A 12741-nucleotide genomic window follows, 5' to 3' on the forward strand; every position below is an offset into this window, starting at 1 on the left:
GTCAAAATAGTCAGCGTGTCTACTCGAGTAGAAGTAGATTTAGAATTAGAAGTAAATTTCTACTTATTTACAAAAAGTAGTTATCGCCAAGGCATGTCAACACTACGTGCTCTAACTACTAAGGATGGTGCGAACCTCTGAAAGGCTCAGTTTCGTGTGAACGCGGACCTTTTTGTAAGGATTTGTGTGAACGCGAACGTGAACCTCATGACGTCACGTGACGACATATTGCTAATTCGAACCCTACATTTCAGTGAAGTGATATATATTAATGTGCACCATACCTAACGACGACTCGGCCACAGAATGCCACAATGCTGAAATACATACTGACGTTTTAAACGTTTTCAAATGTATCAACGGGAGCAATCAAATAATATAATAATCCCATAAAATCAATATCTTCCGTCGCTTAGCCAACAATTTCGACGAGGACTTGCAAGGGAATATAAGCTTACGCCCTAACGGTCCAGGCCAGACCGGACAATGTATTCGGCGTCTGAGTGTTGCTATGTTAATATTGAGCAGAGTGTGCTATGGGTTTTACCCCATTAACAAGGTGTAATGCAGTAGCCAACACCCCAATCGCACGGATATGGTTTTTATGATACAATAAACATATGAAATCGAGATGGACCCCATACGCTTGCTAGATTTTTTATATCAGACAACATTATCAATTTCATTGATCGGTTGAATAAGCATCATTCATTGACTACCTATATGTAGCGCATTTAACTATTGATGATGTGTGATTGCAGGTCAAGCTCACAGCAGAGAGTCACTAAATATTCACTAACAGAAAGCTGGATATTTCGAGCAAACTTTTGTAACGAAGCAGGAATTTTTTTTGAGATTGTCATGGTACAAGCTCGTTTAGTGTTAATTTTTTATGCTGCCATCGCCATGCATAGAGTGGCCCGCAGTTGAAATGCAATAAATTTCAAGTAAAGATGTTTAATAACGTGGAATTGTAATATATGAAAAAGGTTCACAGTGCAGAGCCTAACAAGGTTCGTTTGTGAAGGTGAACTTCTAAATTTCCGAGGATCACACACAGAACGCGAACGTGAACCTCACGTTCGCACCATCCCTACTAACTACTACTCTACGCAAGTACTTTAGTATAGTATCAAAAAGTATATTTGGCCACCGGTCAAATAGCAGTTGGCTGGTGGTTGCAAGTCTCCAGATAGCAAGGACTAACTCAAAAGGACCAATGACACTACAAATCGGTATAATATTCGAAAATATATTCCGTTGCGGTGGCGCAAGAGCTAGTTCACGCGGTCCTTCTGTAATCACTCACAAATGTGATGGAAACTCATTTCCGAAATGTATATTCTGCCTTTCTAAATCCACATCGATAAAATCATGTTGGTTTGCCTAAGAACTTTGATGTAGAAGTGACAGTACTCTAAATAAACATAAGTACTTGAGTAAGCAATGCAGGTAATAGGCGATACCTATTTGTGTACTCCGAAAGTACCAGTACTCCGGTACTGACCCCCTCCTGATGATGCGCTTACACAGGAGCGTGTGAATGCGCGCTAGGTCCGGTCACCGTTGTATCTGTTATTGTATACAGTGTACAGTATATGTACGTACACCTGTCCACGACCCTACAGACCTACGCGTGGATTTATCAGCTGGAAATTGAACTTAGCAATACTTTATTTCCTTGAAATTTATGCAACTATGCGTTTGTCGGAGGCATGAGCAAAGCTTCAATGTGGAATTTTGCGCACGCAACATACATGATAGTACGAGCACAACCAGTATACCCTACCCAACGTCGCCTGGAAACGCATGAATTCGAGACAAATGTAGGCCAACTCTGAAAAAGGTAGCTGCTACGCTCGCAGCATTCCGTAGCCTTGCTCTATCGCGCCATGTTTTCGATTCGCGAGAAATCATCTACATTGCGTTGTGGCATTTGAGTACTCTTCGATTTTTCGATTCTCTCATTCCGCCGCTATTGACATACAGCTCTGTAAAGCTGAGCCATCCGTCAAGTACCGCGCGTATTATCAAGTTAACGATCTGGACACACTTTGCCAAGAAATACGTTTTTGTCGTACAGTTCCATCCGTACCCGAATTATTTGTAATTCCAGATTCCTTGAACAGTCCAATCGAGGACTGAGAATGGGGCTGATTTATTGAACAATATACCGAGATGCCTGATGATCACTTTTCCACCCAACTCCTAGTAACGACTGCTTGCTGACGCGTCATTAATGCCGTAACTCTGAGGCTTGTTACGTCACAGTGCCAGTAATAATCATCAAAAGAGCTGCGCATTAGGAAAACTTTGGCGCTACCCGTGCCAACTACCCATACCACAATATGGCAAAGTTTGTTAGCAATGGTTTCCAGCGAGTGTTGCATGCAATCTGTCAACTAATATAGCCGAACTAAGTTCAAGATGGCTCACGTAAAAGCTAAAGTGTTGATAGAACTTGAAATACCGGGACATGTGAATGTAATTGTATAGTGTATACGCAGTTACGCACTCTATTCTGCAATACACAAAGCCGTCCTTCATGTTGGGATCAAAACAAAATGGCGTCCCATTCTTTAACGCCCGCATGCGGAACGAGTAATTTCATCTTGAATTACCGAACTGAACAGGCAAGTCGCGAGGGTTTGTCACACTGCTTTTTTGTTAAGTTAGCTGTCGTAATTGGAAGCTACAGATGAGACAATTTCAGAACCGATATTTCATCCTATAATTTGGGTGTATTGCGTCTAAAAGGGAAGGTTAGGATGCATTTTTAATGTTAACTTAAAGCTATTCGCGCAAGTGACCATTTTGTCTTCAGCTGAAACGTAATGAGATCTATCAGCCATTATTTCTCTGTAAGCAGCCGTTGCGGTTGGTCTATTGTAATTATATGTACGTATGGAACGTGCAGATACAATACAGACGTATTCTGCTGTGGCTAGATAGATCTTTCGTCGCATTTTGTGTCTGATTCGCGGCAAAGCATTTTAGGGTGTGTGATTGTGTATTTTTGAAAGAATGTCACTTATTCGTATGTGGTGACAGACAGTTATGTTCCATATATGCCTCGTCAAAATGTTCAGCTTGACATTATGGATGATGTGCCTGTAGAGGTATTTTTACCCAAGCAAATCGACAGACCAGACCTTCTTTGCTTGCAACACACAATTTTACGTCACAATGCGTCATCATTTCCGTTTAAGAAACAAAAGATAGATGTGCACGTGCTATGTTTGTTACAAATTGTTTTGAGCACAGCTGCTATCATGTTATTAATTTGCCGTACCCGTTCAATTGTGACGTCATTAGGCAAACTTCCGAAGCCCCGTATAATACAGTTTCACGAGCAATTATCGATACGATACAATAGAAGCCGTGACTAAATTGTAATGATAGTGTGGCGTGGTTCTTGAAAGCACTATCTAATTAATCACCGCAACCCCCAGCGATATGGTACAGTCTTGTACAGTGTACACTGACATTGTGATGTCATAAAGTACACTATTTTTGAAGTTTTGTGTCTGACGTGAACTAAATTAGGTTTTCTGGTAATGGTAATTAATTTTTGCTTATCATGCAAAATTAGGGAATATATTCGTTCAGTTTGAAATATTACATATTGTCCTGTGCAAAAAAGTTTGGTCATCTGTGTGAAGAGCAGAATGTAAGGCTATCTATAAGATTTGGATTATAAATTTTTATTAACCAGGATGTATTAAAAATCATCCTTACAGTTTTCGTAAAGAATATTCAGTCGCTATATATTTTTAAAAACATTTAGATATTGCAACTTCAGCGTAGTTCTGCTGATTATGACCGTTCTTCGGTTGTGTTGGACTTGAATGTATAACTATTAAATGCAAGTACATTGTTTATGACTGACATGTTCACATTTTCCAATGCAATTCATGCATTGACAACGGTTAATATTCGATTGCGAAGTTGTCGTCCATTACCATTAATATTATCTATCAATTCGACTTTCCCCGTCGAATTGTAATATTGGTCTATAGTACCAAGGAGGAATATCGATATCGAATCTAATTTTGAAATCGGTATCATAAAACCGAAGTTCATTTAGTTTCGTCAGCACTGACTGGGTATAGTACCATTGTATAAATCAAGTCCTAAATTCCGCAATAGTTATCTAATGGCGAATAGTCACGAAGTGCCGTACATCGACTCACAGCGTTTTAGGAAACCGTAACCTACATTGGTTAAGCCTTTAATCCCCAATAAGAGCCCCAGTCATGATTTATTGAAACACAAGGCACTCTTGGAAATGGTGGTGGAAGGTAATGGGCAAACAGTCCATGAAAGCAAACACAATGTCTACCAAGCGATATCGCAATACAGCGGGCGCGATTCTGTATCTTTAATGTATAGAGCCGCAATTATTTGAAAATGATAACGTCCCTGTAGATTTGTTTCGTCGTCGTGGGCGGTACGCATATCGTTATAACGGCATCAGTAATATTCTTTTTGTGCGGACAGGATACTACTGTTTCCCATGCAGAAATTAATTAGGCGAGTTGCAAGGTAAAGCTCGTCTGTACTCCGTGATATTAAAGCCATTTATTTGTCTTTTGTATAACAGTTATTTGACAGCGCAAAAATGTAAAAATATATTGTATCCGTAGACAGTTTACTAAATAACAAGTTAGTGTATTGGGGCTGTAAATAAAACATTTTTGTCTGCGTTTTCGTGACCTGGTGAAGTGTCTGCAGTCGGATCTGTGTATTGGTTTTGTATTCCAACAAACATAGGATAAAGGGCTGACCCGGTTTTACGCCGGGAGAGTGTTTGATGGCGATACCTATCGGTTTAAGATTGGTCTGTGACAATAAGTATAAGAGGCTAAACAAATAACATCTAATGTTCCCTTTGCAACTGTTTGCAAAGCCAAAACAACGACTGTGTATAGCGTGTTAATTTGTAGCAATATACACTGTATTTTAGTTAGCAGATTACGATAAATATCAAGTAATCGAATATGTGTGCAGTTATGTGGTGAAATAATTAGACTGTATCCATTTTACCGTAATAACCAATTATTTGATTGATTAAGCATAAATACTGGTTGATGAGTTGTTTAAGATAATGCTTCCTGAACCAAATAGCAGGTTGGTGTGGATAACATTGGTACGATAACCGTGGCTGGGACATGCATTCTGTCCACTGTTCACCCTTTATTTGTTATGAAAATGTGAATATCTAACACGCTGTCAAACAAATTTATCCATAAATGGAAAAATCATGATATTAGTCATGGTTACTGTACAGAGCAGAGTCACTGGACCTAAACTATTTATGGGATGTGAAATTTTGGAGGCCAAAAGCCCATCTCAGTGATTTACAGTGTTCCGGTATTTATTTTGTGATGAATGTTGTACAGACTTTGTGTTACTATATTTGCAATGTTAATTTAACTTATTATCACTTCCATAATTAGTCTAAATGCACTATTACTTCACACTCATTTAGCCTCTATAGCTACAGAATAATGTTATCGGCCTAGTTTTCAATATGTGACATAATGTGAAATCTGAGTTGGGATAATTATCATACATCCGACATCCATCGATCGAGAAAACCTGCATTTCTAGGAAACAACGAAACGGTGAGTTTACATTTATGTTTTATATTAAACAGTTGTTTAATTTTTTTTTATCAATGTATGCCACTTCAAATGTCTTTATTCGGTGGCTAGTCTCCTGTAGATCGGTAGCGTGTGCTGTCATATAGAAGGATGTTGCCTGGTCAAGTTTCGCAGTGACTCATTTTCCAATCGCCTAATTTTTCATTTTACTGCACGTATTGTATTGCGATCTAATGGGTTGATATCACACTCACAGAGCACTATCGCTAAGATGACGTATAGGCATGTCAAGGTCATAATCATGCATATTAAGAGCACCATTAATTACTTCATGTACTCTCACAGCGAAGGTATTGCTACGACTCAATTCAATGGGTTTTTGTCGAGAACAGAAAAAGGTTTACTGGTAGACAAATCGATATTTCCAATATATTTGTAGTCGGGAGCGGTTTATACGAGGTACAAATACAGGATTTTCATAAGAACTGCGTGACTACTTCACAGCTTAGCAGATATATAAATGATGTCATCACAGTTTTTCATTGTAACAGTCTGTAAGCAATCAACACGCTGAATTCTGATTGTTAAATTAATATCCTCATATATCAAGATACAGAATTATATTAACCTGATATTGGTGCCCTGAATTCTTTCCTTTTAATATCGCGATCCGGGTCAGAACATCCCTGCATTCTATATAAAGCTCAGCAGAAAAATTCCATGTAGTGACATGCCACGATGCTCAATCAATGCTGGAGCACGTAGACCATTGGTTGCATGGTGCTGTATAAAGTTTCTTGGTTACGATTAAAAGTGGGACAACGTGATCTCAGTCATGCCAAAATACTTCTCTGTGGGGAGTGACGTATCCAGCTCAAAATCGCTGCAAGCCCGTGATATGTTTCGGGATATTGTAATAAACCGTACTGTGGTCGATACAGGAAGGGCTATAGTGATGGAAACATAAACACTATGCATATACAGTATACAGCGATTTTTGCGGATATGTATAGTAGCATTAGTAGGTGATTCCTGGTGACTGGTCGCTTGGGTTGTGCGGGATTCAAACGCATAGACTACGGTACCAGATAATTAATTCCATGCATACCACAAGTCAGATTACGATTGCAAGCATAAATTATCAAGCGTAAATTTACGCTAAGTAGAGCTATGATAGAAAATGATCATCTGCCTGTGGTTTATGAGATAGCTGCGAGAAAAAATGCTTATGCAATAACAGTAAAATAGTCACTCAATCTGTGATATAATGAAAGTGTAATAGATAGGCAATCTGCCATGTACCCAGTAAAATGACAATAAAATGAGGGTGATATAACTTGCGTTTAGTTTGGAAATCTGTCCAACAGCGGTATTGTAAGGGGACAGATGCCTCTACCCTTGTTACAAACACGGGGATTAAAATGTGTATGCTAGCTGGAGACTTGTGAAACAAAATATAATCTCATAATGGAAAACGGATTCCATTCTACCGATGGTGTCGAACAAATCCTGTTTCAACAAATCACCAGAAATATTACACAACTGTACTGTATAGCAGCCCTATTCCCAACGCAGAAATCCTGCTGTGCGATACGATATATTGTTCAATGGAAACGGGACGTGAGTCAAACCGCAGATATTACGTGGGGAAATGGGATTGGGTGTATTACAAATCTAGCGTGAAATCATAATTTGTATGGCGCTTATAATTGCTACATTGTACGAGGCGTGTTTTCTTCCTCATTTATTCTATATCCAAGGTGGCATTATATTGATCAACTAATAATCCCGAAAACGAATTAATTTTATTACTTACGAATTTCGGGAATATAATTTTATTGCTGTGATGTGGCAATTAAATCAAAACCTTACCTCGCCGTTCAGCCATTTTAGTTTACGTCCATTAAGCGTGTGCTCAAGTCCGCTCATGTTCTACGACTCTACATGTATATATGCAAGTAGGGTTGGGCACAACGCGGGTTTGTAACCAATTCACAAGGTTCCGAGTCACAAGTCAATCTCACTTTTATAGTTTTGACTCGAGTCAAGTCGAGTCCTTTTCATTTCATCACCGAGTCAAGTCCGAGTCCATGTCAGTGGATAGAGGGTCGAGTCCGAATGATATTGTTCACTGTTCAGTTTTGAGCTCAATCCGGTTCAACTCACTTTTCCCAACTCTGCTCGAGTGATATTGAATGGCTCCCATTCATGACATCGAAATTTCTCCTCAGTCCTAACAGTTTCTGGCCCTCTTCCAAGTATCAGGACTGATAGACGAAATATCAATAATGTGGTGACCTTACTAGTCTTTGAAGTTATAATGAGCAGTCTGTCTTCGCCGTCCCAGTCACGAGTCACATGACTTGGTTCGAGTCATGCACAAAAAATTTTACGCATTTGGAAAAAATGACTCGAGTCAAGTCGAGTCACCAAAAAATCGTGACTCGAGTCGGACTCGAGTCGAGTCATGGCTCGGGCCATTACAACCCTGCGAAGCATGTGGTATGAAGCCACGCAAGATAGTCGAAATGAGATATTCTTGAAGTAGTGGTCAATCCACAAGCACAGCAACTGTCAAAAAGTGCAATTCGACGTAATATGTATAGCACATGTTTGGACTCTCCTTATCATTCTCATTCTTATTGTGCCATAACGAGTGATAACAGAATACTGGACTTGAATCGAATCGAGCCCGATTGTTCCCAGTCCTGTATACGCCAGTGGCGGCTGGTAACCCGTGGTCTGCAGACCATAGCTGGATTTATGTACTGATCCGCGAATAGTTCGTATGCTTGTGCAATGTGCAGCTGAAGTGAACGATCAAAATTACAGTGGTGAAACGTTGTGTTCCTGCCTTGCTGGGCACACTTTAGTGACTTAAGGTAGCATCTGAGCTGTGAAGAATTTTCATATTTGAAAATTTGTGTTTTTTAAATACCAGTGCACAAAACCAATTCATTATGAAACTGATCAGTGGAGAAAGAAAGTTGCTCACTACTGAAATAGACAATGCATGTAACCAATAAGTCTTAATTTGCAGGCAATTGTGAAAAAATGATATCAATTTTGCTCCGCGCCGGGTTTAGTATATGTGCTGTCAACATTAGTTAGTATTGATGATAATATCTTTGCTTTGCACCTACATCTACCGATCATTTACCAATGGTGTGCGCATCGATTTTTTTTAGGGCGTTTGATATTAGAAAAGCGCATTAAAACAAGTCCCGGCTAGTCACATTGTAGGGGTTGCTGAGAAGAAGACGTAGCGTTTATATTTAGTATACCGGTATACGTGCACAACTGCACACAGACACGAAACTCAATATGTACATCAGTCCTGGTAGCTAAGCCGATGTCAATAAGCACGGCCACATATTTACCTTACTTATTATGATATATACAAAGTTCAAATTATCCTAAAAGCAAACAGAACGGATTGCATGTTCCGAAGATAAGAACTCCCACCTTGTAATGCGTTCCGACTTTTCAGATAGCTTGATCGTGGTGTATGTGTCGTGTAATCGCGTTTTCCTTCAACGTTCATTCAAATATTTAACTCGCATATTATGTACGATATACATGCAGATAGTTAATGAATTAGGAGGACTTTTGTATATTGAAGTTGAAGTCCTGCAGCTCCAAAAAGCTCTTCAATTAGGACTTCGTAGATGCCACATTGCCATATCTTGATAATCTGTCCCGCCAGTGTGTGAATTGAATGTGGTCAGATATTAAATGTCACAGAAAACTCTTTGGGCCTGATATACCTTTTATTCAACTAAATGCTGATATCGGTAGTTATATTCGTTGCGGTCCTATTTTTGAACTATACAGCCGGATTTGCGCAGACCCGTTTAGTTTCTTTAAGTTATGCGGAGCTCGTAACGGCTCACCAGACAAGGTACTGTTGTTATAAGCTCAACCGGGAGTATACGCGTGTACGAGTGCGTCTCGTTGCGTCGAAACCTTTTTCTTTGCTCCACTTAAATTCTGTGACGATACCGCGCAAGCACGTAACATTCGCTTATAATATGAGACGGGGTAAGATATTTGGGAACGGGAAAATTAAAAGAAACTGGAAAAGCTGCGTTTTCATGACCCAATTGTCAGAGAGCGGAGAAGCGCGGAAACTTTCCATTGTTACGAAATCAAATTCCTATCTTTGTTGCGCCATCATTGGTTGTTTTGCTGATGCCTTGTACAGGATAAAAAAAACTGTTTTCTTGAGTAAGTTTAAGTATTTTAATTGATAATAGTCCGCTTGTGTTAAATAATACCCGTTATACACCCGTGAGTTCATCTGGTGAACTGAAAGCGACCTTGAATAATAAACAATAGCGATTGGAGTATTGTTTTGGTATTTCTTAAATTTAATAGTAATTTATTTCGACTTTACGATCGTGTAATAGTTGGGGCTATTTACGATTGTAACTATGTGATATATTTTCTGTGTTGTAAATTTTGAAATCATTCCTTCAGCTAATATCTGTACCCTATTTTCGTTTGTAGACAGAAATAATTGCGTGCTTCTGGATTCAGAAGAACCATCACTGGCGTTAATGTTTTCCCTGCATAGGAAGGTTGCTATTTCCACAAAATCTAAGACGTCGACATGTGCATTATACGCAAAAGATAGACGAGTTTGCGCTCCCCTAGTGTGATATGTAGTATCTCTATCCACCCTATTCAGTAACAAAATATTGTGCACAGATGTTCCGAACCCCAGCCAGGTCCAACCCTTATTGAGGCCTGCTGCATTCTTTTTTTTTTCAATGTAGGTCACGATACAGGCTTATTGTGATGGCTATAGTGTTGCCGTGAAATTTCTCTGTTATAGGAGGCGTGTTTATCAAGAGCACTGTGTCTGTGCGTAAAATCACTGATAAAAACAATAAATAAATGAATGGAATTTTCAAAGCGATTCTCGGTTCACCCAAGTAAGCTGAAATGCGAAATATGGGATTTACTTCAATTTTGACAGGTGGTCTGGCTTGTTTTCAAGAGGCATCACCGGATGGATTTTTAACTCTTCCAAGCCTGTCATGTTTACTACAATTTATGCAAAGTTTCAATAATTCTTACCTCTTGAAAAATTGAAAATATTAGAAAATGTATTTGGGGTTATTGTGGTCATGTCCTGTTTTGCATCCGGATGCGGTCTGTGTTACTCGCCTCAAAACTAAAAAAAGAAATAATAGTCTTGTTGATGTACCTCCTGAAAGCAAAGCGGTTATTGCATTTAGTGAAGTGCTTCCACTAACAAGATTAAAATTCATTGTTGAAATAGAGTTGTTTTTCAATATGGTTCCTGCAATTCTATGTAATCATACCATTCGGGTTGACTGGGTTTTAGGAAAAAGGCACCCGTCTTATGTGTATTCGCTATTTTATAGGGAATCTATTTATTAATGTCGGCAAATTTCAGGGCTGTAACCAAGTCACAAGATCCCGAGTCACAAGCCAATTCTACTCTCATAGTTTTGACTCAAGTCCAGTCGAGTCAATTTTAATTCACCAAGGAGACAAGGCCGAGTCCACGAGACTGAATTATAGTGTTCTGACTCGAGTCCGAGTCCAAGTCATTGTGTCTACTGTTCGTTTCTGAGTTCAATCCGATTTAACTCCCTTTTTACAACTCCGTTTGGGTGTCATTGAATGCCTCGCATTCATGATATACTAATTTTCCTTACCTTGCACTGTTTCTGACCCTATTTAACAAACATAAATAATGGGTTAGCTTCGAAGTTACAGCGAGATGCCCGTCTTGGTCGTCCTACTGTCGAGTGTCTTGGTCGAGTCACGCCTAATGACTCGAGTACAAGTCCAGTAAAAAACGCAAATTATCTCGAGTCGAATCAATTCGTTTTCCATATTTTAGAAAATGACTCAAGTCAAGTCCAATCACCAAAAATCGTGACTCGAGTCATTACAACCGTGGCAAATTTACGTGTCCAAGAGCACATCCCTTTCATAATGTGTCCATAGTTTTCACTTGATCTATAGTAGGTATTGATGTGTTGATCATAATTATTCGCGAATGGTTATATCATTTTTGTCTCACGGACATAAAGTTGCAGTTTGATCTACTGATCGTATATACTAGGTAAAATGTATTGTCCGCTTAGAATTCAAGTTCGCAGCATTGAATTGGAACTTGTCGGTGCTACGCAGTCTTCGAGGCCAGCAGCATGTTATGAACCAAGCCAATTGCCAACATAAGCTTTACATCTGGAGAGAACTGCTTCGAGCGAATCCACAAATATTCGAGGGTAAAGGATCGAATGAATTATTATTGAGGTCGGAATCTACGCTTATTATAATCAGGAGCAGCCGAATCCATTTATTGAAGCATTTATATATACTGGAGGTTAATTTAAACAATAAGGGTATTCAGAATGGTAATTTAGACAGGAATGCAAAACTAGAATATGTATATTCAGATACTTCTAATGTGTTGGGCGATAATAGCTAAACTATTTTCGTTTCATATTATGTCCGTTATGCTTGTTCTGTGCAGCAATGAGACATTGACACGAAGTCAAATCAACAATACTCTATTTTGTGTAGGCTCTATTCGAACTGCCTCAATTTTCTACATTGGGACGTCTTGTATATAGCCAAGCAAGGTATAGCCAACATGTATTATATTTTACTCTAAGGTGTACTGATCAAATCTCATTGACTTATACGGCACTAGTATAGTGTAGGGTGTGTATTAACTGAACGGACTGCAGTTGAGCTACAGGCTACCAATGGCTGCTGTGTATCGGGTATACGATAGTGTGACATTGCGTACTTGACTCCTGCGAACCTTGTTGAACTGGTTCGTTATTTAGTTAAAGCGTTCAGATAAAAAAAATTGATGGATTTTTTTCGACGAAATATGTGGTGAGCCAGGATATCATAGTCAAGTTTACGAGAAAAGCCGCAGTGTAAGACAAAATATCCTGTTGTTCATTTCAAGAATTCATTTCGTGGTACTACATCGGATAAGATAAGAGATGACTGCACCGATTCTTTTTTCTATTGTATACTTCTTTTTAGCTAAAGTAGACAACTTCGTAATGTGTTAATTTTGGCAGGATAATGCCAATTAACACACAATAACTCTTATATACTAACGTACCAACCGAAG

The 12741-nt window shown here is 39.0% G+C and overlaps 1 protein-coding gene and 1 long non-coding RNA gene across 3 annotated transcripts in view; one reads left to right on the plus strand and one right to left on the minus strand.

Annotated features, from left to right (window-relative positions):
* Positions 1-12741, minus strand: part of LOC145435413 (uncharacterized) — a 428570-nt gene that overhangs the window by 229709 nt on the left and 186120 nt on the right. The window lies entirely within an intron of this gene.
* LOC145436203 (uncharacterized) overlaps positions 2641-12741 on the plus strand; it is an 81217-nt gene continuing 71116 nt past the window's right edge. Inside the window, exon 1 of one of the 2 annotated variants that reach the window (XR_013914213.1) lies at positions 2641-5627. This is a non-coding gene — a long non-coding RNA (uncharacterized LOC145436203). The remainder of the gene's footprint in view (positions 5628-12741) is intronic. The other variant, XR_013914212.1, reaches the window with a different exon arrangement.

Source organism: Botryllus schlosseri, chromosome 3, assembly GCF_051294905.1.
Source record: "Botryllus schlosseri isolate E-star chromosome 3, Bs_hap1, whole genome shotgun sequence".
Taxonomy (NCBI): domain Eukaryota; kingdom Metazoa; phylum Chordata; class Ascidiacea; order Stolidobranchia; family Styelidae; genus Botryllus; species Botryllus schlosseri.